We start from the raw sequence: 27,742 nt of genomic DNA, 5'->3' as shown, positions 1-27,742 counted from the left end.
CAGAGTTTTCTCATTTGCAAAGTAGGAATGATGATAATAATAGAAATTACCATAAGATTATAGTGAGGATTCAAAAAATTGAAATAGATATAGCAATTGAAATAATGCTGGCATAACATAAGCACTTTATAACAGATTATGATTATTTTTAAAAGACATATCTTCCACAGTGATTCTACTTATCCACAGCATGGCTTGGTAATGTCTTTCCTATGGTGACCTTTAGCCCTTGTATCCAAAACAAACCTCTCCAATTTTGATGACTGATCAAATCATGTCTTTAATCCTCCTTACTGACTTATTTCTAAGGAAAGGGCAATGTAAGCACTAGACATAGCACACGAATAGAAGTTTGAGACTACTTCAGGGGAATGCGGTCGCATAGATCAAAGAACATTAAAACAGGGATGAGGACACCTCATTGTTAGTGTCAGTTCTATTATTAATTGTGTGTGTGACCTCAGGCAAGTTACTTGATGTCCCTGGGCCTTCTCAGCTTCTTTATCAGCAGTATTGTCTATTCCATTTCCTTCCCAGTCACCATCTCTGCTCCTCTACCCATAAAATGGGGAGAAAAGTATTGACCTGCTGAATAAACAATAGCAGTAAGATATTTAAAACAACAGTATTTCCATGCAAAATATTTTAGAGTCTTGCACTATAAAAGCTGATCCTCAAAACATTTCTGGGATGGGAGTGATACCTCCTCCCTACCTTAGAAGTTAAATAAATGAGTCATTGGAAGTTGAAATTTAGACACCATGTAACTCTCATCAAAGTCAAGTACAAAGGAGAGCAACTGAGCATCTGTTAAGTGGATATGAAAGTGTGCTGCCTTCCCTCCATGAGGGAATTTAAATGACTCATTGTCTTTGCCCAGTAGTCTACCACTATATATGCCCACTCTTTATTACTCCTCTCTTTTCTAGGTAAGGGGGATATCTAATAAATCAACAAGAAGAGGTTCCTGCACCAAATTAGTTATCTTTCATTATTAAATACATACTAGGAAAAGAGGGACATTCAGAGATAATCCCGCCCTTGAGGAACTTGGAGTCCAGTAAGAAGGGTAGGTGAGTACACCAAAGACCAAATGACAAAAGTCAAACATGGCAAGTGCCATATGATATTCCAGGCTCTGGGAAGACTAAAAGACTTTAATAAGAGGAAATGACTTCTGCTTCAACTTACATGAACTTAAAATGACTTTGGTTCATTGTTATCATCTAGAAGAGTGCTTCTCAGTGGGTCTATAGTGAAGCCACCATTTTTTAGTTTCTCATGAATCAAAGACTGATACTTTTGTAAAATAAAATACAAATGAATTCCCATAAAATGAAAGGAAGAAAAACAAAGACAATTTAGAAACAGTCTGTGTTTCCAGACTCTATGGCCTTGCTATAGAATGTCAGAGATTTAAGTGATCTTGAAATCTTCCTTTCCAACCAAGTCATTTCATGGCAGAATCAGAAATGTAAAGGGACTTTATTCAAGGTCACATAACACAACTTGAAGAGAACAGGAACAAAAACTCAGGTGTTCACACTTCTACATAAGTGATTTGGAGATTTCTGTTATATCCCTTACATAGCTGCTTTTGTTCTGTATGCAGTCACTCTTCCTTTCAGAGAGGTTCATGATAAAAAATTAGTCTTGACTGAGTTTCCTGTTATAAAAATTTTCTACTTCAGATAAAATCAATTTCCTAACTTATTGACAAAATACTTTTTTTTCCCCAAGTTGCCTATCTTAACTTTCATAGTAGTCACTTTGCTAGTGTTGGTTCATCTTCCTTTCTACTTTCAAATGACTTCTAAAGTGGAATGAAGGAGGGAAAAAAAGAAGAAAGATTATTTTAATGTTGTAAATTACAGCCATTTCTTATCTATTACTCCTTAAATTATTCACATAAGTCAATATCTACATCCACAGTGATTCTATATATAGGAAAATAAAATTGCAATGACATGACTGTACCCTCAGAAGAAAAGCCCAATCTCTGAACTATACTACTATTCTATCATGATTGTTTGTTTGGTTTTCCTTTTGATATTCAGATCTTAACTTTAATTTAGAAAATAGATGAGCAACAATCCTTTCATGCCATAAGACCAAGGGCATGTCATCTCATCACTGAAACTGGTATGGTCATTATAACCTGACAACTCCAGTTGATCTAAAATGCAGAATGCTTGTAATATTTATAACACTTAAGCTAGATTGGGGGATCTATTTTAATCTCAGAGATTCTATTAACTCTTGATGACTCTCTGGCCTATTCATCACTACAATATTCTTAAAATGGTAAGAACTCCAAATGAAATTATATCCCTTTAATATAAAAATTACACTGCTTCTTAACTGTTACCCCAGCACACATTTTTAAAACTTACTAAACAATATGTTCAACTTGGAAGAACAATAGTAAATCTAATCCTTTGTATTCTTCAATTCTTTATATCAAGAATTCTCAAAATTTTTGAGGAAATAAATGTATTTCTATAAATTTATGGGCATGTCTATGAGGAAAGCAGGAAATACCCCCTGCTATCAGTATTTTCCCCTACTCCTCTGGGAATCCTGGAAGACCAGGAGCGAAGAAAGGAGAATCATAGTAGCGATAACACAGGGACTATACACTAGTTAAGTCTTATAGATCAAGCAATGGAGAACATTCCAAAATTGTTTCTTTATTTTTAAAAAATCCTTGTATGTGTTAGATAAATCAATACTTGACTGTTTGGCAGACACTGGGTCCCTAGTATGGAATTAGAACCCTAATAAATTTCCAACAGACCGCACTTATTTATGGTCACTAACTGCCATATCCAACACAAAACCTCTCACTTAAATTCCAAGCTTTAGAAATAAATGGAGTAAATTTGTTGATTGTTCTTTCCTTTTCTGAACATTAGCCATCATATTTTTTTTTAGTTGTAGCATGTTTTTTAGCTACAGCTCAGTTCCCTATATTGCATCTTCAATTAACTTCAATTTAACCTACATTAACAATCTTTGAACTAACCAGGCAGAAATACACTGAACTATAGCCCCAGAAATAGGTGAAATGAAATCAGTTACTAAATTTGCATGTAGTAATTATAGATGGAAAAATTCCATCGTTGCCATGACAATGGCTTTGATTTTTTTTCACAGAATAGCAAAATGTGCATTTACTAGAGATGTTTAATTGTCTTTCACTCTGGTTTTTGCTCACCAACATAGCAACATGCTTTTTGCTCAGCATCACTGTATTGAAGTTGCTCTGCCTCCAACTGCCATTAACATATTTTGTATTCATGCTTTGTATAAATGCTGGAAAATGTTTTCAGTTTAGCTTCCCAACTACGCGTTTAATTTATATTTAATGAGACAGGAGAATGTTAAGTAAGTGTGTATTGATTAACTTAAATATATGTATTGGTGTTTATTAACCTAACAGTGGGTAATTTCATTGACTATCTCCTGAAGTTGTTAAAACCTAATACCTAAACAAATTTTCAAGTTGAAGTTTAAAGGTAAATTTAAGCACAGACAGATTAAGATGATAGGGGGACTGGCCCTTTCCTGTTATTAAAGTCTTGTAACTCACCCAATTTCTTCAAGCAACTCATGAAAAGGTCCTTAGAAGTCTATTAGTCCTTCTTCTACTAAATATAAAACTTTCTTTTACAGCCAAACCAGAGATGGTTATGCTTAGCTAATTTGACAAAATATGAGTCTTCATTCAGTCAAGCCATAATTTGTTAGACGTAAATCTTACTATTAGTCTTAAATTGTGGCACTCATGTGATAAAGCTCTAAGTATTATACAAAACTCTCAGGTCTCTCATAAAACTATTCTTTTATTAACAAATCAGCCCCAGGTTCTTGGATAATACTCATATAAACAAGCACCTATCTACCCAGCTGACTCCACACATCAGTTTCTTCCTTAAGTAACGAACCTGATGTCCATAAATGGCAGGAACAAACTACAATTCAGTGATAGCTTTGCACCACATTCCAGACCTTCCAACCCACATACTCTTTTCAAATTGTGACAGGGACTATGATGAAGTCTTTTGGCATTTTAGTAAATGTTCTACAAAACCATCAGCCTGATTAACTTTGATTTATTTTAGGTGCATGGATTAGGCAATGCTTTCTAACATGGCTGCCTTTTGGTGGAACTAATTATCAGCTATAAGGCTGCTCTAAGGAAAATAATCTTATGGCAAGATCATCTTGGCATTTCTAGAACATATCTTCTTGAGACAGAATTCAGAAAAAAAAAACCAATCCACATGCATATGAGCCTGGCTAAGATAAAATATTCTACTGAAAGTGTATGGTACTTACAACTGAGGATTGCCAAATATGTTGTGAAGTAAATGGGAAAAGACTTCATACGTAGTGAACTCCTCTTAAAAGCTTTGGCTCATACACATATTTCCTTTAATTTTCTCATGGTCATACCATAACTGAGTAGCAGATCCAAGCTTCAAACTCAGGTTCATGTCTTTAAAGCCTATGGTCTTTTTGTTATACCCAGTGTCATTTGAAAAAAAAGCACAACCTAAAAGTTGAGAATTGTGTTTCATTTGGTAGACTTTTTGAGGACTTAAGCCCAGGAGACAGCCTCTCAGATGGCTCTGAGGGACTGTTCCAAAGAGGTGAGGGAGGAGCCGGGATGTATAGGAGTTTTTGAAACAAACAAACAAACAAAAAAAACCCAGTTAGTTGGACCATCAGAAGATTACTGTTAACCAGCCATCTCTAGTTAATGAATTTAGTGTTTTTCTATGGGAAGATACAAAAGTCTGGGCTCATTGAAATCATTCTTTTGATAATTACCTTATCTGATAATAACTATCTAGGGTCAGTATCCTGTTTTTTCTCCGTACTGAATCCCCTCAGGGTACACAGTTGGGGGTGGCTGCAGTGGCTGATAGCTTGATGGTGTCGACATTCTTTGTTTACTTATGTGGCAGGCAACCTTTTTTGTCCATACCAGCTTTATTAATACTGAGACCTGCCTAAAGGGTAGAGCAGACAATGACCTACACCACAAGCCAAGAAGTTTTCTCACTATATTTACCATATGAGTTACAGTATGAACTAATTCTGCACCTTGGGGCATAAGAACATATCCTAAAAACCGGTCAAGGTCTATCTAAATTACTCACTCAGCAGAGAGCGCCTCAAGACAGGATGGGACACCAGCAAGTGACCAGGGGTCTTTTTGTTTTTTGTGGACCTACCATTTTACCCTCATATTAACACCTTCTCATGATTTCTCCATTTCTGCGGATGATAGCATCCCCCCCACTCTCTAAATACCATAAATTGAGCAACCTGGATATATGGTCTCCCAATGATGATGGGTCCACGTGACCCCCTCCCCTTCACATGCCTAATCCAGCGCTAAAGTACCATGCAAGTAAAACACCCCATATGGTTTCACTGTCTTTGCTCTGGCTGCTCCATTTCTAGGGTAGCCTACACGGTTTACTAAATTTATTTAGAATTACCTCCAAACCTGTCAACTACTGACTCAAAAGCTCTTGGATTCCCCATTACCTATAAGATAGTCATTTCCTTGTCATTTTAAAGAACTCCACAATAATAAGTCTCATATCTATCTTTCCAATCTCATTTCACATTACCCTGAACTGATACCATACATTCCAGCCAAATTGCCCTATTTAATTTTCTGAACATGCACCAGTTTCTCATCTTTAGGCCATTACCTTAAAGCTAAAATGAGTTTCTTAACCCAGGGTTGTCCTATTTAACGTCAGTTGATCATTCAAGACCCACCTCAAATGAATCTGCTCTCTTGAAGCTGATTTTTGTTTTGTAAACACCACCATATTGAGATCTTAACCTCCTTTAAATTCCTTATAGGAGGTTACTTCAAACACTGTTATTATTTTATGTAATACACACACACACACACACACACACACACACACACACACACACACACACACCCCTGCATCTCCCTTCTAGATTCAATTACTCATCTCTACATCCCTCATAGCTTGGGGTCTTAATAATAAGTACCAAAGTCCCAGTAAGTGTTGCCTGAAATAAATTAAAGTAACATAAAGCACTCTCTGTAAAATGTTGAAAAGATGCCCCAGTGTATTCATACCAAAATGCTTAGGAGTGAACACTACAGTGCTTTTCTACAGTAATAAAACTGCCTGAGTTCATTAATGCAAGGTCAGAAATACGGTCCAGCTTGGTACAATAACTACGTTCACACTACCCTCACTCGCACCCCACCATACACCTAGGGACACTTTTTTTACCAAGTCACAGATGGCATAAGAGAGAAAATGGAAGAACAGCTGGTAGTTGCACAAAGGTACCTTGGGCTTTCTCAGAAGCTCAGTTCAAACTGCCCCCATAGCCAGAACAAAGCAGTGAAAGAAGCAAAACTGGCAATAAAGCACTTTAATTCACTTGAATTGCCTGAATAATAGCTTCTACCCTCTGTTTAGCTTTAACTTAGGTGACCTGGCAGGTACAATTGCAGTGTGTGGGCTTCTTCAGTAACAGTAACAAAGGCATCTTCCCAGAAAGCTGCCAGCAGTGATAGCCTCTAGGTGTCGCTGGCCAGCCTGAGCATAGGTAAGGAGGAAAAAAATAGAGAAATGAAAGGAAGAAGGGGAGTCAGGAAGATGGGAGAAGGCAAGTCAGGTAGAGCAGAGCATCCAGCCCCACTCCTCGGCAAAACAGTCTTATTTGTGAAATCAGCAGCAAACTCCTTGAAAGACTTAGTTGATGTCCTATTTGAATAGACAGTTTAGTTTATTACATCTCAAGCAGAAGAAAGAAAGGCAATGAGAAACCTAAATGGAAAATGTATTTTATATTTATGTAGCATATTTACCAGAAAAAGAGATCTCTGTCCCAGATTTGGGGATTGGATAAATAATTCCCTAAGTATATGTAATTCTAGATTCAAAATACAAACAGAGCTTTCTCTTCTTGGAAGCCTCCCAGGCTGCAGCTTCATTCTTCAAAATGTCACCTCCTAATTGAAACTTTCACCCAACCCTCCTAGGAAAATGTATGTATTTATAGAGTAAATATCAAGTGCTTACTATGTGCCAAGCAATACTTTAAACCCTGGGGATACCATTGTCATACAAGATGCATTGTCTTCAGTTCTCATGGAGCTTGTATTTTAGTAGAGGAAGCAGGAACCAGTGGGTGTGGTGCAGGGAGGAGAGGGATGAAGAAAACAGATAACTTTAGAGTATGTCAAGAGGACTTACAAAAATAAAGTGGTGTGATAGCAGGTTTGGAGAGTATTGTAATTGAGGTCATTGGGGAAGAATTCTCTGAAAAGGGGATATTTGAGTTGTGACCTGAATAATAAAAATAAATAGATGAGAGAGCAAGTGAGAGAGTGAACACAATTGGGCAAAAAAATATGAACCCAGAGCATTCCAAGTAAATGGTCCAGAATATTTCTGGCAGAGAGGCCCTAAGATGGAAATTAATTGGAATAAGCTTGTTATACTTGACATGTGCAAAGAAAGCCAATGTGGCTGGAACACAGTGAATAGAGTAGAAAATGCTAATATGGAAAGTTTCAGTAATAGAGGTTAGATATTATAGGGTATTGTGGGTCCTAGAAGGGGGGTTGAATTTGATTCTAAGTTCAGTAATGGGAAGCCTTTTGAGGATTTTACATAGAGGACTGGAACGGTCTAATTTGCATTTTAAAGGATGGTTCCAACTTCTGTGAGGAGAATGGACAGTGAAAAGCCAGAGTAAGAGGAGAAAGAAGAATGAAAGGATGATAGCTCAGGTGAAAGCTGTCATTGGCCTGCATCAGAACGGAAGCAGCGCTGCTTCCGTTAGTGCTGACCCCGCAGTTAAGGCAGTCCCACTAGACCGCCTCCACTTCAGATACCAGTCACAAATGGGGTCCCCAGGCTACTTGCACTTCAGCTCAGCTAACTATAAATTCAGAGGGGTTCCCACAATGCACCCATCAGTGTCAAAAATTTGCTAGAATGACTCACAAAACTCAGGAAAGTACTATACTTGCAGTTTTATTACAACTCAGGAAGCGCCAAATGGAAGAAATGCACAGGGCAAGATATTGGAGGAGTGGGAGTATGCAGAGTTTCCAAGCCCTTTCCAGGTACACCACGCTTCCAGCACATCAGTGTGTTCTCCTGGAAGTCCCCTTAGCCTTGTTTCAGAGTTTTTATCGAAGTTTCGTTACACAGACATGATTGATTAAATCATTGGCCATTGATGATTAAACTCAATCTTCAGCCCCTCTCTCCTCCAGGAGGTTGGGAAGGGGGTGGGGCTAAAAGTTCTAACCCTCTAATCAGGGGGATTGTTTTCCTTCTGGCACCTAGTCCCATTCTAAAGCTACCTAGGAGCCCTGGAAGAGTCACCTCATTAGCAAAAACTCAGATGTGGTCAAAGTGGCTCCTTATGAAAAACAAGACATTCTGATTACTCAGGAAATTCCTGGGGTTTTAGGAGCTCTGTGCCAGAACCAGGGACAAAGTCCAAATATATATATATATATATATATTTATTATATCATAAAGAGTAATCAACTAGATTATTTCTAAGTCCTCTTCCAGTTCTAAACATTCTGTTTTTATTGTTTTATTTATACTCCAGTTTCTGAAGTCAAGTTCTGTATTAATAAACACAGAACCACTTGGGTATAGATGTATGAGGACTATATGAATCTTAGCACAAAAGTGGAATGAAAATGGTTAGTTCTACATTCTTTATACCATAACAAAAAGAAAAGATTCTCAATATTAATGAAATTTCCCAAGATTCGGTAGAAAGAAAGAGAAATGGAAACAAAAATAACAATTTAGGGAGTAGGAGAAGAAAGCATGTTAATGCAATAAATCCCATGAATTCTGACTTCTTTGTAGATTTCACTATATTTTAAATTGCAAATAATAGCAAATGTTTTTCCCATGGACAATTCAAAAAATAGAATACACATTTTCTGAGAGGACTACTTGAAATGTATGTCAGATAATTAAATTAAGCAATCAAATGTATACACATTCATGAACAAAAAAATGTAAATAACGGTATATTATTCCCAATTTAACTAGTCATCAAAACACAAATTCCCAAAGCACCACGTTAATCTAGATTTTTATAAATCTAATGTAATATTAGCCTAATTCCTAATTATAAAAAGAAAAACAAAGAAAGAAGAAACGGACCTTAGTCTTGATGAATTAAACACAGTGAGAATTTTCTCTTCTCATGTTTTTGCCACACTATTGTGTTTTTGGGAATTCTAACTAGAGATTTGTCACTTTGGGATACACAGGCAACCAGAGTAAGGATTTCCTCCCTGCCTTGAGAGCAAAGTAGATGTTATATTTTTCTCCAGATCATTTCCTGTACATTCTTTCATTGCCAGTAACAAGTGATCATAAAGTCACTGACAAACACTTTACTGTTAACTGGCAAGTAATCATAAAACAGAGGGTTTGAGGGCAAAACATGCAATTACTCCAGACTGTACCAAAGGCATCTTTTATGTCAGTCAGTAAAGGAAAGTCACATTTATAGCACCACCTTGTGAAAAAATAGGGAAGTGACTTGTCAAAGTAGCAAGCAAAAACCAAGCCTTGCCAAGCTCCTTAAACGAAATTGTTTTAAAAATTAGTTTATTTTTAGTTGTCTATTTGTTATTTCACAATATATATGCATATTTACAGGCAACTCAATTTGGAAAAATTTTCCACTCATTTTCAATATTTTTCTCTAAGCACAATTAAATCATTTTGATATCAATCATTGGAATCACATGGGCTAAAACTCTACGTGTTGTCCTTAAGCAAATATGAGTTTATATTTAGGCAAAACATTTGTCATCTTCCTTTTCTGTCTCTCAGTATTCCCTTCTTTTTTTTCCCTCCCTCCCTCCAGTATTCCCTTCTTTTAACCTCATCCCTTGTTCCTCCATAAGTACAAGGACACTCAGTTTTAAAATGAATGGAAAAAATAGAGATCAGGGAATTCATTTCTAATAGTTCCACATCACAGGGAATAAATCAGATCAGCATAAATTGTGTGTTTATTTTCCAGTATTCCAACTGATACTTGTTCTACAATTTAAAAGTAGAAAATTTATGGATGTTATGTTGCTTGCTATGAAGTTGGTTTCCTGAATTTTAGGAATAAGACTCACCAGTGTTTTACTCATTAAATTTTGTAAAATGTCATTTATTTTTCTAATTATTTGCAATGTGTACAATTACTTAGTCTAGTGTTTTTTCAGACATTAGTGTACATAAGAAACATTTAGAGTATTTGTTAATTTTTAACAACAAGATATCTATCCCTATTCCCACGCGCTGATTCCAGGGAACTGAAGCTGGAACCCTATGACCTGCATTTCAACCAGCCCACAGTAATTCTAAGGTAATTGATCTATGGGCCACTTTCTGAGGAACACTTCACTGACTCTATACCACCTCATTTTACCACTTGAATCTGTTGAATCTCCTTACCCCCATTTACTCAGTTGATTTTCCTCTTCTATCATATTTTTCCATGTAATATCTTGGGCCTGTATTTACTGTTCTTCTATCCTTATACTGCTCAATCTTTTGAATTCCTCAGGGTAAAATATTATCTAGTGTCTGACTTTGGATAAGAAGACATTCTGTTAATGTCCAGAACAAAGGGAACACTTAAAGGCTCAACAACTAAGAATATCCAGACAAGATTTTGAGTTCCTGAGGAATTGTATGTCCTTTTCACTACAGTGTCCCCCTGACCTAGCATAACACCCACCACTAATAGATGGTCAATAAATAGTTACTAAATAAGGACTAAATGAATAAACACACATTGAAAAAAATTTAGCTTGAAATAACTACTACAGAATTAGTCAGTTACTGACATTGGCCCTTAAAATTATCTATACCAACTTCCTCATTTTACAGATAGGTACAAGAGGCCCTCCTGAGGCATGTGCCTTGAGCAAGCCAATTACAGAAACACAACCCATCTTCTGACTCCCAGTGACAGGCTACCCACCCCCATTACTATAGCAGATTATCCAGTTGTTTTCTCATGAAATAACCTTATGGCAATTTAGTTATTGTTTTAAAATAATGTTCAATTCTTTTTTTTCCTTAATTTCCTTGTTATAATGTTCACTTCTAACCAGACTGCTTTTCCTAAAACACTTAAAATTTCTGAGGACTGATATCTCTCCACTCCTGTTCTCTGACCTTCAACCTCCCAAATCTAATTATCTCCAACTTCAAAATCTGCCTGGGTAAAATCCTTAACCAGAAAGAACAGGCACAGCTGTACTGTAAGCACAGCTCTATTTACTACAATCACTTTAACTTTTCTATTGAAGTTCCTATAGTCAGGCATTTATAGAGTATGTGCAGTAACTGAGTTTTCATCACATTCAAGGTAGATCATTAATCCCCTCAGTTTGTAGAATAATTGGGCAAGGGAAAATAAGTGTGTGGACACATACACACATATGATGTATGTACACACTGTTTATACATTATAAATCTGTGTAAACACACATATAAATAATGAAAAGGAAGCCATTTGGGGTGCTAAAGAGAACTCTATAGTGGTTATTGAGCAACATGAATCTGAGCTTTGGTTCTGCCACTAGCTTTTGCAATATTTCCTTCCTTCTCTGGGCTCTGTCCCCATCTTCCAAATCAGAGATTTGAATTTGGTGGTCTAGGGAGGTCTAAGATTCCTTCCAGAAGCAGTGTCTTAGGAATCTTAAGGTCACAGAGTGGGCAAATTGCTCACATTCTAAATGATCCAATTGGCACAGTCTTAAAAGTTAGAACGTGAGTTGTACCTAAGGAAAGATTAGACCGTAATGCTACTTTCTAGTAGCCCCTTTCTAGTCCACATTGACAGTTTCCATTCTGGTAAAGGAAAATTAGAACTAAAGCAGTTGCCTCTGTCAAGGGCCCATTAGCTAAGTCTCTCCCTCCCATCCCCCATACACCTCATTCTCAGACTGAGTTAGGATATCACTGAGGGTTGTTTGTATGTTTGCAAAGCCCATCTGGTTCACAAACATTAGTCTCTTCTCTTGGTTTCATCGAAGTCACCACTCTCGCTCTATTCCTAACAGAAAGATCCATTCTTTCCCTTTCAAGAACCCAACTAGGAACCTTTTACAGAAGCTTATTCTTTCATCCCGGGACTGAACTTTACAAGGTTCATGAGATGGATTAAAAAAATATATATATACAGCTGGATGAAGACTCCTATCTCTGCTACTTACCATCTCTGAGAACTTGAACAAGCTCCATAACTGTGTCGAGCCTCTATAAATGAAGATTATAACTCTCACCTCACAAAATTGGTGTTGTCATCAAAGATGATGACGTGCAAAGAATCTATCTCACAGCATGGCCCATCGCAAGTGGCTAAAACTTGTTAAAATGCCCGAAAGGCCCTTTCCATTCCTCACATTTCAAAGAGATGTGTGAGAGATAAATCCCATTTTACATGAAGTCTGTAAAAGTATAATGTTATTATCATTCTTTGAGAAAGTTCAGTGCTGTGCAAAGAACACATAGGAAGCTGCCCACACACATCCTGCCACTGTCATTTAGGAAGCAGTTTTAATTTCACAAAATGATGCAAAAAGATGAAGCTATGCAGCTGGACCTGATTTCCACCTGATTTCTGACTTGATATGTGGCTAAATCGCTTGACCTCTCTGGGTGTCCGGGACCCCGTAGGTGTAGGGCGCGGATGGAGCTGGGCGACCTCTAACTGTCCTTCCTGTTCGGAGACTGCAGCGGTGCAGCCAGCTGGAGGCTCTGCCACTTAAGCCCTGCGCCCCGCTGGCCGGCCGGGCGCCAGAACTACTCCCTCCTCCCGCGGGAAGGGCTTCCCTTGGCGACCCAGGGGTCTGCAGGCAGGAGAGGGGGCGGCTCTCCCGCGCATCTCCGGAGAGGCGGCGAGGCGAGCGCTGTCCACCCGCCATCAATAATGCGGTCTTTTGTCAGCAATAAATTCCCTCCAAAATTAATGAAACAGCCCTTTTAAATTCTCCTGTCACTGCCTCATCCAGCAGGAGCTGGGCTAGGCCTCCTGCTCTCTAAATGAATATAAAAGCCACATAAATTGTCTGGAGGCGATATCTAGCTTGCGGGGCACAATCTAATCTCCTCGACCGCCTACAGAAACAACGAGAAAGCTGGAAACCCAGGATCAATGTTCGCTCCCCATTGCAGAAGGCACGCACTCCATCACGCACCCGGAGCCCACACACGGGGCAGTGCTCTGCTGGCATCCATCGCCCAGGTCACTGCCACTCTGCAGCGGTCTGCAGTGTGACCTAGAGGATACCATTAAGGAATATTAAGGTGGAGGGGTAACCTCTTCCTTTTACAGGTGAAGACACCAAAGGCCAGAGGAAGCAACAAAGGACCACCGTCTACCCTCTACTGTCTTAGTGTTCTAAATCTGAGCTTTTCAAATTTTAATGTGCATGCAGTAGTTTGGGGTGGGTGGAGGTGGGGTTGTGCATTTCTGGAAAGTTCCCACGTGCTGCTTCTGATGCTAGTGGTGGTACTGCATGCATTTCTGGCAGCACAGGTGGGGAAGACCATGAGCTCCAGTGGGGCAGAGCTAGAAGTATTTTTTTACTGTGTTTCCAGCACCTGACACAACTTCAATGCAGTAGGCTTTTAATAAAGGTTTGTCGAGTAATTAATTGGTGTATAAAAAAGGCAGTATTGTATAGTGATTAGAAATTTGTACCCTGGAGCCATCTTACCTAGGCTCACATCCCCCCAACACCACTAACAAGCTGTGTGCCTTGGGCAAGTTATTTAACCTTTCTGTACCTCAGTTTCCTCAACTGTAAAATTGTATTACTAACAATATGTGTCTTACAGACTTGTTGAGATGAAGGGAAATGAGCTAATATGTACAGAGTCCTTAGAACAGTATCTGGAAAGTGGTATAATACAAAAAATGTGACTTGCTTCAGGTCACACAGCTACTTACAACATCTGGGCCATCACTCATATCTCTGACATTTTAGTTCAGTGCTGGCAAGCAATATCTGGCAGAAGAAGAACATTCTATCTCTTTAGTTACAAAAGATGGCATGTCCACCCAACAAACCCTTAGAGTTATGAAATGTGAATGCAAATCACATGAAAAGGTGAAGATGGCTGAAGATGGCAAACAGTTGAACACACACACACTACAAGCCCAAGCCTTGTAGCGACACAGATCTGAATTCAAATCCAGATCATCCACATCCAAACAGTGAAGAGGTTAGCCACTTATCCTCTCGAAAGGACAACTGGCACATGAATAAAATGGAAAAACATTTATCTAGCTTAGAGAGTTGATATGCAGAATATAGCAGGTAATGTGCTTTCGGCATATAATGCTGCTATACACAGAGCAAGAGCTCAAGAAATAATAGCTTGTAATAGTGGTAATAGTAAAGCCATAAAACATTTACAACAGGTACAAATTGAAAAAAGCAACTGACTTTCCAACTGGTGTCCCTAAAGGAGAGGGCCCTTAAGTCTCCCAAAGGAATGTGGGCTGGAAGAATGTTCAGGTTTTCTCCAGCTCCGACAGAACATAATGCAGAGTTTGACTCCAACACATTAGAAAGTTGTAGCTTGGAGCAGGGGCTGGAGGTTGTTTCAGGCCATCTAGTGAGGGACCAGAACAGGGCCTAGGTAGACCTGAAAGTTCTGCACGCAACCAGACGCTAGAGAGAAATGGTGGATTGTCATATGGCCTTGAATTCTAAAAGGAGAATTTTGAACCTTAAGATTTAACATTTAAGTCATAGGGCCCTTCAAGATCGTGTACCGCAACTCATTTTCACTTGGGGAAACTGAGATACAGTTTTCCCTCTGAGAAAAAATTAAGCATGAATGGATCAGTAACCTGAATCATCAGTATAACCCAAAGCCCATGCCCACTGCCAAACAGTCACTCTATTAGTCCATGCTCAAAAGTTCAAAAAAATATATATATGACGGAGAACTTCTGGAATCAATTCTCACATATAAAGTGCTTAGAAGTTGTCAACAACAACAAAAAAACTGGACAAACTGAAATCAATGACTTTTCTTGAATTTACCAGATAACTGAGATCATAGGGAAAACTGCTACACCCAAAATCTGGAGAAATAGGCAAATCCAGAGAGATACAGCAACCAAGATCTACTTAATTGGAGCCAAAACCACCGGCCCCTAAGCTGGTAGGAACATTTAAATGATTATTTTGATGCATTACTGGAGGCTGACTATGGACTAGTATAAGAGTGAAGAAATCCTGGGGACTGCAGTCTCATGGGGGCTCCACATTTTTATGGGCTTTCCCTCCAGAAACCCTAGCAGGTTCTCACTATGAGGATCCCAGAAAAATCTCATCATGGGCTCTGGCAGGGAGAGGCAAAGAAGCACCATTGTGAACTACACCCAGAGTTTTCTCCATAGCAAAGGCCTATACTCCAGGGAAAAATTCATATTGCCTGAACACAATTCTGACACCATATCCAAGCTGGGAAAATGGAATTCATCTTCACTCCAGTCCCCTCCAGAAATCTTGTCTAACCTAAGCGAAAAAAAATTCGTAGTCAATAGGGACAGCACTTCAAGGAAATAATCGGAAACTACAACCAGGAAAGGGAATGGGGTCAGGGGAGGAAAAAAACTATGTGACTGAAAAAAATCACTTTAGGTCTCAGCCAGGTACACAGGCTTACTGAAAAACTAAATTGGATTTTTATAGAACACTTCCCTTCCCCATCCCCATACCTTACCACTACACCAACAAGACTCTAGTATAATAATCACGGGTTAGAGCAGAAAGGCCTATGAATAGACTCCCTCTGAGGAGAAGTATATTACATGGGGAAACCACAAAGTGAGGAGGGGAGACAAATACAAAGACACAAGTGGCATTTGAAGCCACTGGTACCAAAAACAAACACTAAACACAGCTCAACTCCTATCCAGTTTAAAATAAATTCTCATACTAATCTGTGAGCTAATGCAATACCAGTCAAAGTCCCAGTAAATCATTTTAAGGATATTGACAAACTGATTCTAAAGGTTATATGAAGAGGTAAAGACCCAGAATAGTCAACACAATATTGAAGAAGAACAAAGCTGTAGAATCGACACTAACCAACTTTAAGACTTACTATAAAGCTGCAGTAATAAGAACAGTATTGGTAAAAGAATAGACAAATAGATCAATGGAATAGAATAGAAAGCTCAGAAACACACCCACATAAATATAGTCAACTGATCTTTGACAAAGGAACAAAGGCAATAGAAAGATAGTCTCTTCAACAAATGGTGTTGAAACAATTGGACATCCACAACCAGAAGTAAATCTAGACACAGACCTTACACCCTTCACAAAAATTAACTGAAAGTGGATCACAGACACAAATGTAAAACAAAAAACGATAAAATTCCTAGAAAATAACATAGGAGAAAACTTAGATGACCTTGGGTATGGCAATGACTTTTTAAATATAACACCAAAGGCACAATCCATGAAAGAACCAATTGATAAGCTGGACCTCATTAAAGTTAAAACTTCTGCTCTGTGAAAGACAATGTCAAGGAAATGAGAAGACACACCACAGAGTGAGGAAAATATTTGTAAAAGACAACTCTGATAAAGAACTATTAACCAAAATACACAAAGAACTCTTAAAACTCAACAATAAGATAACAAAAAAAAACCTTTAATGGGCAAAATTTTGAGCAGCTGCCTCACCAAAGAAGATATACACATGGCAAATAAGCATATGAAGGGCTGCACAAACAACCGTCCTCAGGAAAATGCAAATTAAAACAACAGAGAAACCACTGCAATCCTATTAAAATAGCTAATACCTTAGAAAAGAATGACAATTCCAATGGCCGGCACAGATGCAAAGCAACAGAAACTCTTATTTATTGCTAATAGGAATGGAAAATGGTACAGCCACTTTGTAAGACAATTTGGCAGTTTCTTACAAAGCTAAATATAGTCTTAACATATTATTCAGCACTTTCACACTTAAGCATTAACCCAACTGATTTGAAAACTTATACCAACACAAGGATCTGCATGCAAATGTTTATAGTAGCTTTATTTATAATCACCAAGATATCTTTCAAAAGGTGAACCGGTAACCAAGCTGTGGTACATTCATACAATGGAATATTATTCAGTGATAAAAAGAAATGACCTATCAAAACCTACATTCTGTATGATTCTAATTATATGACATTCTGGAAGAAACAAAATTATGGAGATGGTAAAAAGATCAGTGGTGGACGGGGTTTGGAGAGTGGTGAGATAAAGAAGATTGAATAGGTGAAGCAGAAGGAATTCTTTTTTAAGGTGGTGATAAAAATATTCTGTATGATACTGTAATGGTGGTTACATAGTATTGTGCATTTGTCAAAACTCACAGAAATTTAATACAAAGAGTAGACCTTCAAAGAAAACTCATTAATGAGATTGGGGAATACCAGGATAGAGTGCAGACTGTGACTAAAATCCAACTGTACCACAATGTATGAATAACTTCACTGAAAGGGATGGGGGGAAATGTGCTGATCTAAGTAACTTTGTAAATGAGTAGAATCTGTAAGACTGAAGTCAAAAGGAACTGTACATCGTACTGTACTCTACTTCAAAAGTCATTTCCTGCATGGACTGGTTTAGGAATTTTGAAACCACTATGCATATATACTGTAATTTAAACATAAAATAAATGGATGACAGATGGTGGGAGCCAAGTACCTCTCTGTCATAGTGGGAAATTATAGATAACTAAGATTAGGAGGCTAGAATGATCCATGTGATAATGGATTAGAGTTGGAGACAAGAGTGTGAGCTCATATTTAGCTTGATATTGACAGAGATGATTACATAGAGTAATATATATCAATAAGTGAATACACACAGTTAGTATACACATATATATTTTTCCTTGCTCTGTCTGGTGATATGGGTAGTAACAGTGAACACAACTAGCACCCAAATCTTGGTTTTAAATACCAAGTTTTAGGGGCTTCCCTGGTGGCGCAGTGGTTGAGAATCTGCCTGCCAATGCAGGGGACGCGGGTTCGATCCCTGGTCTGGGAAGATCCCTCATGCCGCGGAGCAACTAGGCCCGTGAGCCACAATTACTGAGCCTGGGCGTCCGGAGCGCTCGCAACAAGAGAGGCCGCGATAATAAGAGGCCCGTGCACCGCGATGAAGAGTGGCCCCCACTTGCCACAACTAGAAAAAGCCCTCGCACAGAAATGAAGACCCAACACAGCCATAAATAAATAAATAAATAATAATAATAATTAAAAAAATACCAAGTTTTAAATAGATTAAATTGTTTTAAATATTATTTAAATGGTAAATTTAAATGATTTAAAACAGTATTTTAAAATACCATTTTCCAATAAAGGATACCAGGGCTCCTTCAAGAAATGGTTGATTCTAGGGCTGTGGACTGAATTATACAAGATGAGCTTGGAGCTGTATTGCCAGAAAATAACAAATTGCTCAAAATAATCTATCATAGACAAAACCAATAGAAAAAGAAAACTCATTTATAGCAACTTAATCTTAAATTTTTATTACACTTTCCTGATAGTACCAATATTTGATGTTTGTACATTGAGAGTCATTGTGATTAATGAGGGGAATGCTTTGCAACTTTGACTGTTACAGCCATAATAGATCTTGGAGATCGTCAATTAAACCATCATATTTTGCAGTTGAGAAGCCTGAAACATGAGAGACATAAAGTAACGAACCTAAAGTCACAGGGGAAATTTATGCCAGGGCCAAAACAAAATCTCACATCATGAGAGTCCTACTTCAGTGTTGCTTTACCCATAGAAAAATACACAGAACTAGGCAAGAATATTCAGGAATTTTGTGAGCCAGAGGTTAACAAGCGGCAACTTGAAATTGACAATGATGGGTGGATTTACAACATGTGGCTTTTTTTTTTTTCTTTCTTTCTTTTCAGGGAGTTGGTTAAACAACACACCACTGGCCCTAGTCCTCAAGTTGCAATTAGATAGTAGTTAGTGGTTTCACAAAAAATAAGCTTGATACTAAAGACTAGAAATGTTGATTTTTTAAGGCCATACTTAGCATTTCTAAGTAACGGTGTATCCTACTCATGCAGGAAAAGCTTAGAAATAGAATTCCGTATTTTTAAAGAGTTACAATTGGACATATGTGAAATTTTATAACCACATTTGATAGAGAATGTCAATCCACAGTACAGAGAATTGAGGATTTCAATTTTAGTTGTGCTTCTCTTGTATTAATTTCTTACCAGATTAGAAATAGGTATAGCTATTTTACAAAAGCAGGATTACTTTTATGGTGATCTTATCAAGATATGGTGATTAGTTAACTTAGCCAAAAAGACAGTGGGCATAACCTGGAGAAGAGCATGAGTGGCTCCTGGGAAGCACTGAGCAGCCAAGGAAAGAACAAAATACGGCATAGGGAATAGATTCCCAAGGGCATAGGAATGTGATCAAGGAAGTAAAAGGCTCACAGGCCAGCTGCTTTGAATCCTTCCTCCCCAATTTGTTGCTGTGACTTGGTGAAAAAATGCTGATGCAATTCTCACTTGGATGACCTAACTTCATTATAGAAACTGTAATAGTTAATAAATAAATATTACCAAGGCTTAACTAACTGAACTGTCAGACATTCTTTGAAGTTTGGGAAATGGAAAAGTGATGTATCCCATTTTTATTAAGTAGAATTTGAGGCATTTATGAGACCCTCAAATGAAGAAGGCCAATTGGCAGTTTGACATATGGTTCTATAGCGAGGTTTTTCAATCTCAGCACGATTGACTGCTTGGACTGGATCATTCTTTGTTGGGAGTTGAGGGGAAGGGGAGTAAGTAAGCTGTGCCTTGAAGGATGCTTGGCAGCACCCCCTAGCCTAAACCCACTAGATGGCAATAGCAAACTCCTCCCCTGCCCATCAAAAATGTCTTTAGACATTGCCCATTGTCCCCTGGAGGACACATCTGCTCCCAGTTGAGAACCATAGGTCTCTAGTGTAGAAATAAAGTATGCAGTCAAGAAATAGATTTGGAAATCACCTTTTAGGTAATCGTTAGATCTTAAATAATGGTGGAAATTTTGCAGAAGCATGTTTAAAGTAAAAATAAATAAATAAATAAGAAGCCAAAGTCCATGGATAAGTTAGAACACTTTCTGTTATGTTTCCTAACTCGAATTAAAGACATAAAGAAATCTGCTGGACTTCTAGAAATGAGATCCTGTTAAAACCAACATTTAAGGAGCCAGAATAATGTGCTCATGAAGGAAATGGAAGAACAGGCCATGATGTAAAAAGAAACCCAGAAAAAAATGGTATTAAAAAACCCAGGAGATTCATTGTCTTCCCTAGTCAACTCTTACACTGAGCTTCCCTGTCCTTTGAGGCTGAGTTCAACTTTCATGTCTTCATTGAAGTTATTACTAGTTCTTCACTCATTACTGTCATTCCTGTCTCTGATTCCTTTTCTTAGTGACTATGCCAAATCAGCTTGCAATTAAGTGGGTTCTTTTCAGCAGTATTTGTTGCTGTTTTGTAAATTCTATTCTTCTCCTTCCAACTAGATTTTTATTTCCTGAAGGATAAAAATCTGTCATGCTGTAGTTGCCCTCCAGAGCCTTTGACTGGGTTCAATGTAGTTAGGAAGTCAATAGATATTTCAGTATTAACTGTTGATTGGTTCCATCTATTGCTATTTTAGAGGAGCATCATTTCAGTAAACATTCATGAGTAATCTTCATGTGCCATGCTCTGTTCTAGGCACAAAAAGAAAAAAATAAAGATACCACACGTGGTCAGAGCAGTATTAGCCTAACATCACTCTCCAGTAGTACTCCCTCTTTATACCATCTAGTAACATGCTAATTACTACCCATCTCAAAGAGAGGTAAATCTGGTTTCATTTTTCTCCCCAAAATCAAACTTTTCCCATTAAAACATTCTAAGACACGCCTATAATTGTTTTCCTTGAACCCAATCTGTGTTTCTCACAAGAATGTGGTATGTTAAAAAAAAAGAATGTGGTATGTTGTTTAGAAATAGTACTAAATGAGGAATAGGAAGACTTATTTCCATTCTTACATTACCACTAACTTTTACTATGAAATTTCAAGAAAGTATTGTTCTTTCTGGTCCTCAGTTTCCCACTTTATAAAGTAAGGTAGTTTGATAAGTGATTCCTAAGTGCCCTTCTAATTTTGACATAGGATTTAGTGATTTAGTCAAGTAAGTCATTCTGTTTGATGTTTGACTGCAGCATCTGTGAAGTCTTATGCATTGTAGAAGACAGAAATACACAGGTATATATTTTGATGATTGGAAAAAGTAATTTAGTAAAAGCATCAAATGAGTATGCAGCTTTATAATAAGTCATGCCAATTGGCAACATTTCCTTTTTTGTGGCAAACAGATCTAGTTCATCTTGGCAATAAGATAGACGTGGATAGAGCTATAAGTACTATTGCAACTAATTCTGCTTCCAGCTACCTTGAGAGAATGCTAAGGTTAGCAAGACAGGGAGGTGGGCAATGAATTGCTTTTCATATAGATGGATATATTTTACTTTCTGTCACAAGACTGGCTAATGAGTGATTCCCTTGAGCACAAGTTGGCTTCTATGAAATGTTATTTAATCCTTGCATTTCATCACTTTAATTTAAATAATACCCCATATTTTACTTTATCTACAGATAGCCAAGCTTTGTCATCACAGTGTTGTGCTGAAAAATCAGTCCTTCCTATCCAATGGGTACCTACTCGATGAGTCTTTTGCTGTGGGCAGGGACACCCTGCACATATACTTTATGCCTCCTGTCAAATGCTAATAATTATGAGAAATAAAAAGAGAATTTGTGACTCTCTTTGTTTTGCAGGGTTCCTAGAAGTTAAAGGGTATGCACAATGACCATCGAGTTTAATATGCAAGTTACTTGTATTTTAAGCTATGTATATGCATTGCAAACCCTCATATTTGCAAAACATAACCATCCACAAACTACTTCCATGCATTTCCAAATATTGCACACATAATAATAATCAAAAAAAGAAAAAGAATTAACTGGAATGCTTCCACCCTAATATCTCCTATTTATAAATTTTGTTGTGGTTCGTATTTCCTTCCAGCCTTTGCTCATGTGCAGACCTAATTTACATTTGGATTTTTTACATTGCATAATAGGGAACATTTCTCATTCTGCCTCACAGTCATTATAATGTAAAATGGCTGCTTAACATTCAATTCCTCATGTTCAAACAAAGCCAAATGATACTTATTTCGCCATTTCTTATACCCAGGCCATGATTTTTGGCCTCAGAACCTTTGCATGTGCTATTCCTGTGGCTTAAAATGTAGGCCCATCTTTGCATGTTCAAATTCTATACATTCTTAAAAATTGAGTTCTAAGAGTATGATTTCAGTGAAAGTTTTCCTGATCACCTTTTCTCCTACCCTCCCCAGATAGGGTTTACTTCCCCCTTTCTCTGTATTTCCAGCTAGCTTTCATTTGCTGTCTTGGATTTTTCCCCCTTGAATCACAGGTATGCATAAGATGCACTCTTCTGCTTAACTACAAGATCCTTGGGGAGAAAACCCGTGTCTGACCCTTCATTGTGTCTTCTACAGTAACCAGTACATACTGGAGACAAATAAATGCTAATAAAATAAGTGATCTGTATGCTGTACTCATTTTCTATAGCTGTCTTATCAAATTACTGAAAATTTGGTAGCATGAAACAACAAAAAATTTTTATCTTACTAGTTGTATAGATTAGAAATATAACCCAGGTCTCACTGGGCTAAAATCAAGGTGTCAGCAGCGTTATCTTCCTTTCTATAGGATTTTCTAGATGAGGATATATTTCCTTGCTTGTGCTTTTCCTCCATAATTACAACTTCTTCTTCTCACCCTGACTCAGCTGGGAAAGGCGCTCCGATTTTAAGGACTCATGGGATTAGATTTGATCCATCTAGATAATCCCAAATATCCCTGTCTCAAAATCTTTAATCATATCTGTAAAGTTACTTTTGCTATGTAAGGTACAGATTCATAGCCTGCAGGGATTAAGACCTTAATATCTTTGGGACACGATTATTCTGCCTACCGCAGATGCTCACATTAGGGTTAAAATAGAATGGAGCTGAGAAGTATTCAAAAATGATTGGGAGTATCCCTTCCTTAAACAGAGAAGAAAACATATTCAGAAAGGACAAATTTCTTGCCCCAAACCCCAAATATAACAAATAGAAATTTAATATCTTGACTCACTGGGCAGTAATCTTCCCATTTAATTATATCTGTTCCCCACATCACAGCTCCTTATTGGAAACAGAAAATAATTTACTTGAGAAGATGTATAAGGCTCAAAGAGATAAAGATATTTGCTCAAAATTACACAGATGGAAAGAGAAAGAACCAGGCTTGAGTTCCCCATCTTTATGAATTCTATTCCAGTGCTTTTCCTTGTACACCACTCTGGTCACCATCCCCATAGAAATCCAATAAACAAATACTGAAAAAATCCAAATAAAGACCGTAACAAAAATGAATATCTTTTTAATATTCTCAACAATAGCAAAAGGTTTGTTAATAAATCTAAGTTGTCTAGACTCCCTTGGGCATTGAAACTGGGGGAGTTGAATTGTCACCTCAGGAGAAGATTCTGCCCATGACAGTCTGGACAATAAGGTAATATATTCCTTTCTAAGGACCGTAAAGTATATGCTCTTTGAGTGCCCTTGGGAGAAATCAAAATACTGAAGCTACTTTAGCGTCAAGGCAGGCCAAGACAGCTGAGTGAGGATTCTAATTACCATCACTGCTCCACTGAGCAAGGGATAAGAAGGCTTGTCTGAGCCCCAAGTGTTTGGGAAGCATTTAAAGGAAAGAATTTCTGAAATTATTCTACAGAGTGAAGTCTAACAGTCTTATAACCCATTAGAGTTTACATATGACTTTCACATCTCTCCAGTTAATTCTTACAATATCTTGTGAGGAAGGAGTTTTACTTATCCCTAATTTACAGATTGGAAAATTAGTTTCTGATTGTCTTAAAGGGACTTGCCCAAGATTGTCTCAAACATAGTTTCTCAGACCAAAATTTTCCCATGAGGTCATGTTGCTATAGAGAAATGTCTTCATGTAACTACAAATTAAAATGTTCACAACATTTATCAAGGGCCTAAATAAAAAGCAACAAATGACTGTAACTGATTTTTTTTGATGAAGATAAACTATATTTATTCCAAATAATTTCCCAATTCTCCAATTACTTATTGACCACTTGATTTTAAACAGTGTGTGCTGAGCTGAGTAGAAAAGAAGTAAAAGTTTATTATTACTGGAAGTTATAGTTAGGATTTGTTAATAATTTCACCTGGATGAGAAGTAAATTATAAAATATATGGCACATTCCCTTCCAAAGTATTAATAAATTGTTTTACAGTAGCAGCAATCCATTATATACAAAGAACCAAAAGAAATAGTATACAAGTTGGAAAGAACATGGGCTTTGAATTCAGTCATGTCTATGTTCAAAACCCCAAATCCTGTTTCACTTCTTATTGGGAATGTGACCTTGGCCAAGTTACTTGAGAGCCTCTTCATCTTTGAATTAGTGATAATAGACACATCAAACAGCATTCTGAAGAGGAGCGCAAACGTTGGATTATCTCAGTTTGAAAGCAAGTTTTGGGCAAGGGAGAGATCCAAACAACAGTCATGACATGTCCAAATTCACATTGTCATGGGTCACAGCATTACAGGGGTTTACACTTATTTTCTATTGGTTCAACAATTAGGCAAAAAGAGGTGAGATCTGAAAATCTCAGCAGTAAAAAATCGAAACAATAAATTAAAATTAAGAGAAGGGTGTGAAGAGGCTCAAATTCTGGCTCTCCCACTTACCACTTGGGCAAATTACTTAACCAGACTGTGCCCTAGTGCCTTCATCTATAAAATGAAAAGAACAGTAGGAGCTGTCTTCTTGTGGTTTATAACATATAGTAGCAAACAGGCATAATTTACTAATTTTTTTTCTTGGCAAAAATAGAAAAAAATCATTGATTGTACTGTGAGTTTACAGGACTTTAGTCTTTTTTTTTTTTTAACATCTTTATTGGAGTATAATTGCTTTACAATGCTGTGTTAGTTTCTGCTATATAACAAAGTGGTTCAGCTATATGTATACATATATCCCCATATAGCCATCCTCTTGCATCTCCCTCCCACCCTTCCTATCCCACCCCTCTAGGTGGTCACAAAGCACCAAGCTGATCTCCCTGTGCTATGCGACTGCTTCCCACTAGCTGTCTATTTTACATTGGGTACTGTATATATGTCAATGCCACTCTCTGACTTCATCCCAGCTTACCCTTCCCCTTCCCCATGTCCTGAAGCCCATTCTCTATGTCTGCGCCTTTATTCCTGTCCTGCCCCTAGGTTCATGAGAACCTTTTTTTTTTTTTTTAGAATCCATATCTATGTGTAGGCATACGGTATTTGTTTTTCCCTTTTTGACTTACTTCACTCTGTATGGCAGACTCTAGGTCCATCCACCTCACTACAAATAACTCAATTTTGTTTCTTTTTATGGCTGAGTAGTATTCCATTGTATATATGTGCCACATCTTCTTTATCCATTCATCTGTTGATGGACACTTAGGTTGCTTCCATGTCGTGGCTATTGTAAATAGAGCTGCAGTGAACATTTTGGTACATGACTCTTTTTGAATTATAGTTTTCTCAGGGTATATGCCCAGTAGTGGGATAGCTGGGTCGTATGGTACTTCTATTTTTAGTTTTTTAAGGAGCCTCCATACTGTTCTCCATAGCGGCTGTATCAATTTACATTCCCACCAACAGTGAAAGAGGGTTCCCTTTTCTCCACACCCTCTCCAGCATTTATTGTTTCTAGATTTTTTGATGATAGCCATTCTGACTGGTGTGAGGAGATACCTCATTGTAGTTTAGATTTGTATTTCTCTAAGGATTAGTGATGTTGAGCATCCTTTCATGTGTTTGTTGGCAGTCTGTATATCTTTGGACAAATGTCTATTTAGATTTTCTGCCCATTTTTGGATTACATTGTTTGTTTTTTTGATATTGAGCTGCATGGGCTGTTTGTACATTTTGGAGATTAATCCTTTGTCAGTTGCTTCGTTTGCAAATATTTTCTCCCATTCCGAGGGTTGTCTTTTCATCTTGTTTATGGTTTCCTTTGCTGTGCAAAAGCTTTTACGTTTCATTAGGTCCCATTTGTTTATTTTTATTTTTAATTTCATTTCTCTAGGGGATGGTTCAAAAAGGATCTTGCTGTGATTTATGTCAAAGATGGTTCTTCCTATGTTTTCCTCTAAGAGTTTTATAGTGTCTGAACTTACATTTAGATCTTTAATCCATTCTGTGTTTATTTTTGTATATGGTGTTAGGGAGTGTTCTAATTTCATTCTTTTACATATAGATGTCCAGTTTTCCCAGGACCACTTATTGAAGAGACTGTCTTTTCTCCATTGTATATTCTTGCCTCCTTTATCAAAGATAAGGTGACCATATGTGCGTGGGTTCATCTCTGGGCTTTCTATCCTGTTCCATTGATCTATATTTCTGTTTTTGTGCCAGTACCATACTGTCTTGATTACTGTAGCTTTGTAGTAGAGTCTGAAGTCAGGGAGCCTGATTCCTCCAGCTCCATTTTTCATTCTCAGGATTGCTTTGGTTATTCGGGGTCTTTTGTGTTTCCATACAAATTGTGAAATTTTTTGTTCTAGTTCTGTGAAAAATGCCATTGGTAGTTGGATAGTGATTGCACTGAATCTGTAGATTGCTTTGGGTAGTATAGTTATTTTCACAATGTTGATTCTTCCAATCCAAGAACATGGTATATCTCTCCATCTGTTTGTATCTTTTTAAATTTCTTTCATCACTGTCTTATAGATTTCTGCATACAGGTCTTTTGTCTCCTTAGGTAGTTTTATTCCTAGGTATTTAATTCTTTTTGTTGCAATGGTAAATGGGAGTGTTTCCTTAATTTCTGTTTTGGATTTTTCATCTTTAGTGTATAGGAATGCAAGAGATTTCTGTGCATTACTTTTGTATCCTGCTAGTTTATCAAATTCATTGATTAGTTCTAGTAGTTTTCTGGTAGCATCTTTAGGATTCTCGAGGTATAGTATCATGTCATTTGCAGTGACAGTTTTACTTCTTCTTTTACAATTTGGATTCATTTTATTTCTTTTCTTCTCTGATTACTGTGGTTAAAACTTCCAAAACTATGTTAAACAATAGTGGTGAGAGTGGGCAACCTGTCTTGTTCCTGATTTTAGAGGAAATGGTTTCATTTTTTCACCATTGAGAATGATGTTGTCTGTGGGTGTGTCATATATGGTCTTTATTATGTTGAGGTAAGTTCCCTCTGTGCCTACTTTCTGGAGAGTTTTTATCATAGATGGGTGTTGAATTTTGTTGAAAGCTTTTTCTGCATCTATTGAGATTATATGGTTTTTATACTTCAATTTTTAATATGGTGTATCACATTGATTGATTTGTGTATATTGAAGAATCCTTGCATTACTAGGATAAACCCCACTTGATCATGGTGTATGATCCTTTTAATATGCTACTGGATTCTGTTTGCTGAGTATTT

The sequence above is a fragment of the Eschrichtius robustus genome, chromosome 6 (genome assembly GCF_028021215.1).
Source record: "Eschrichtius robustus isolate mEscRob2 chromosome 6, mEscRob2.pri, whole genome shotgun sequence".
NCBI classification, from domain to species: domain Eukaryota; kingdom Metazoa; phylum Chordata; class Mammalia; order Artiodactyla; family Eschrichtiidae; genus Eschrichtius; species Eschrichtius robustus.
The sequence above is the reverse complement of the archived record's forward strand: the minus strand, read 5'-3'. Positions refer to the sequence as shown.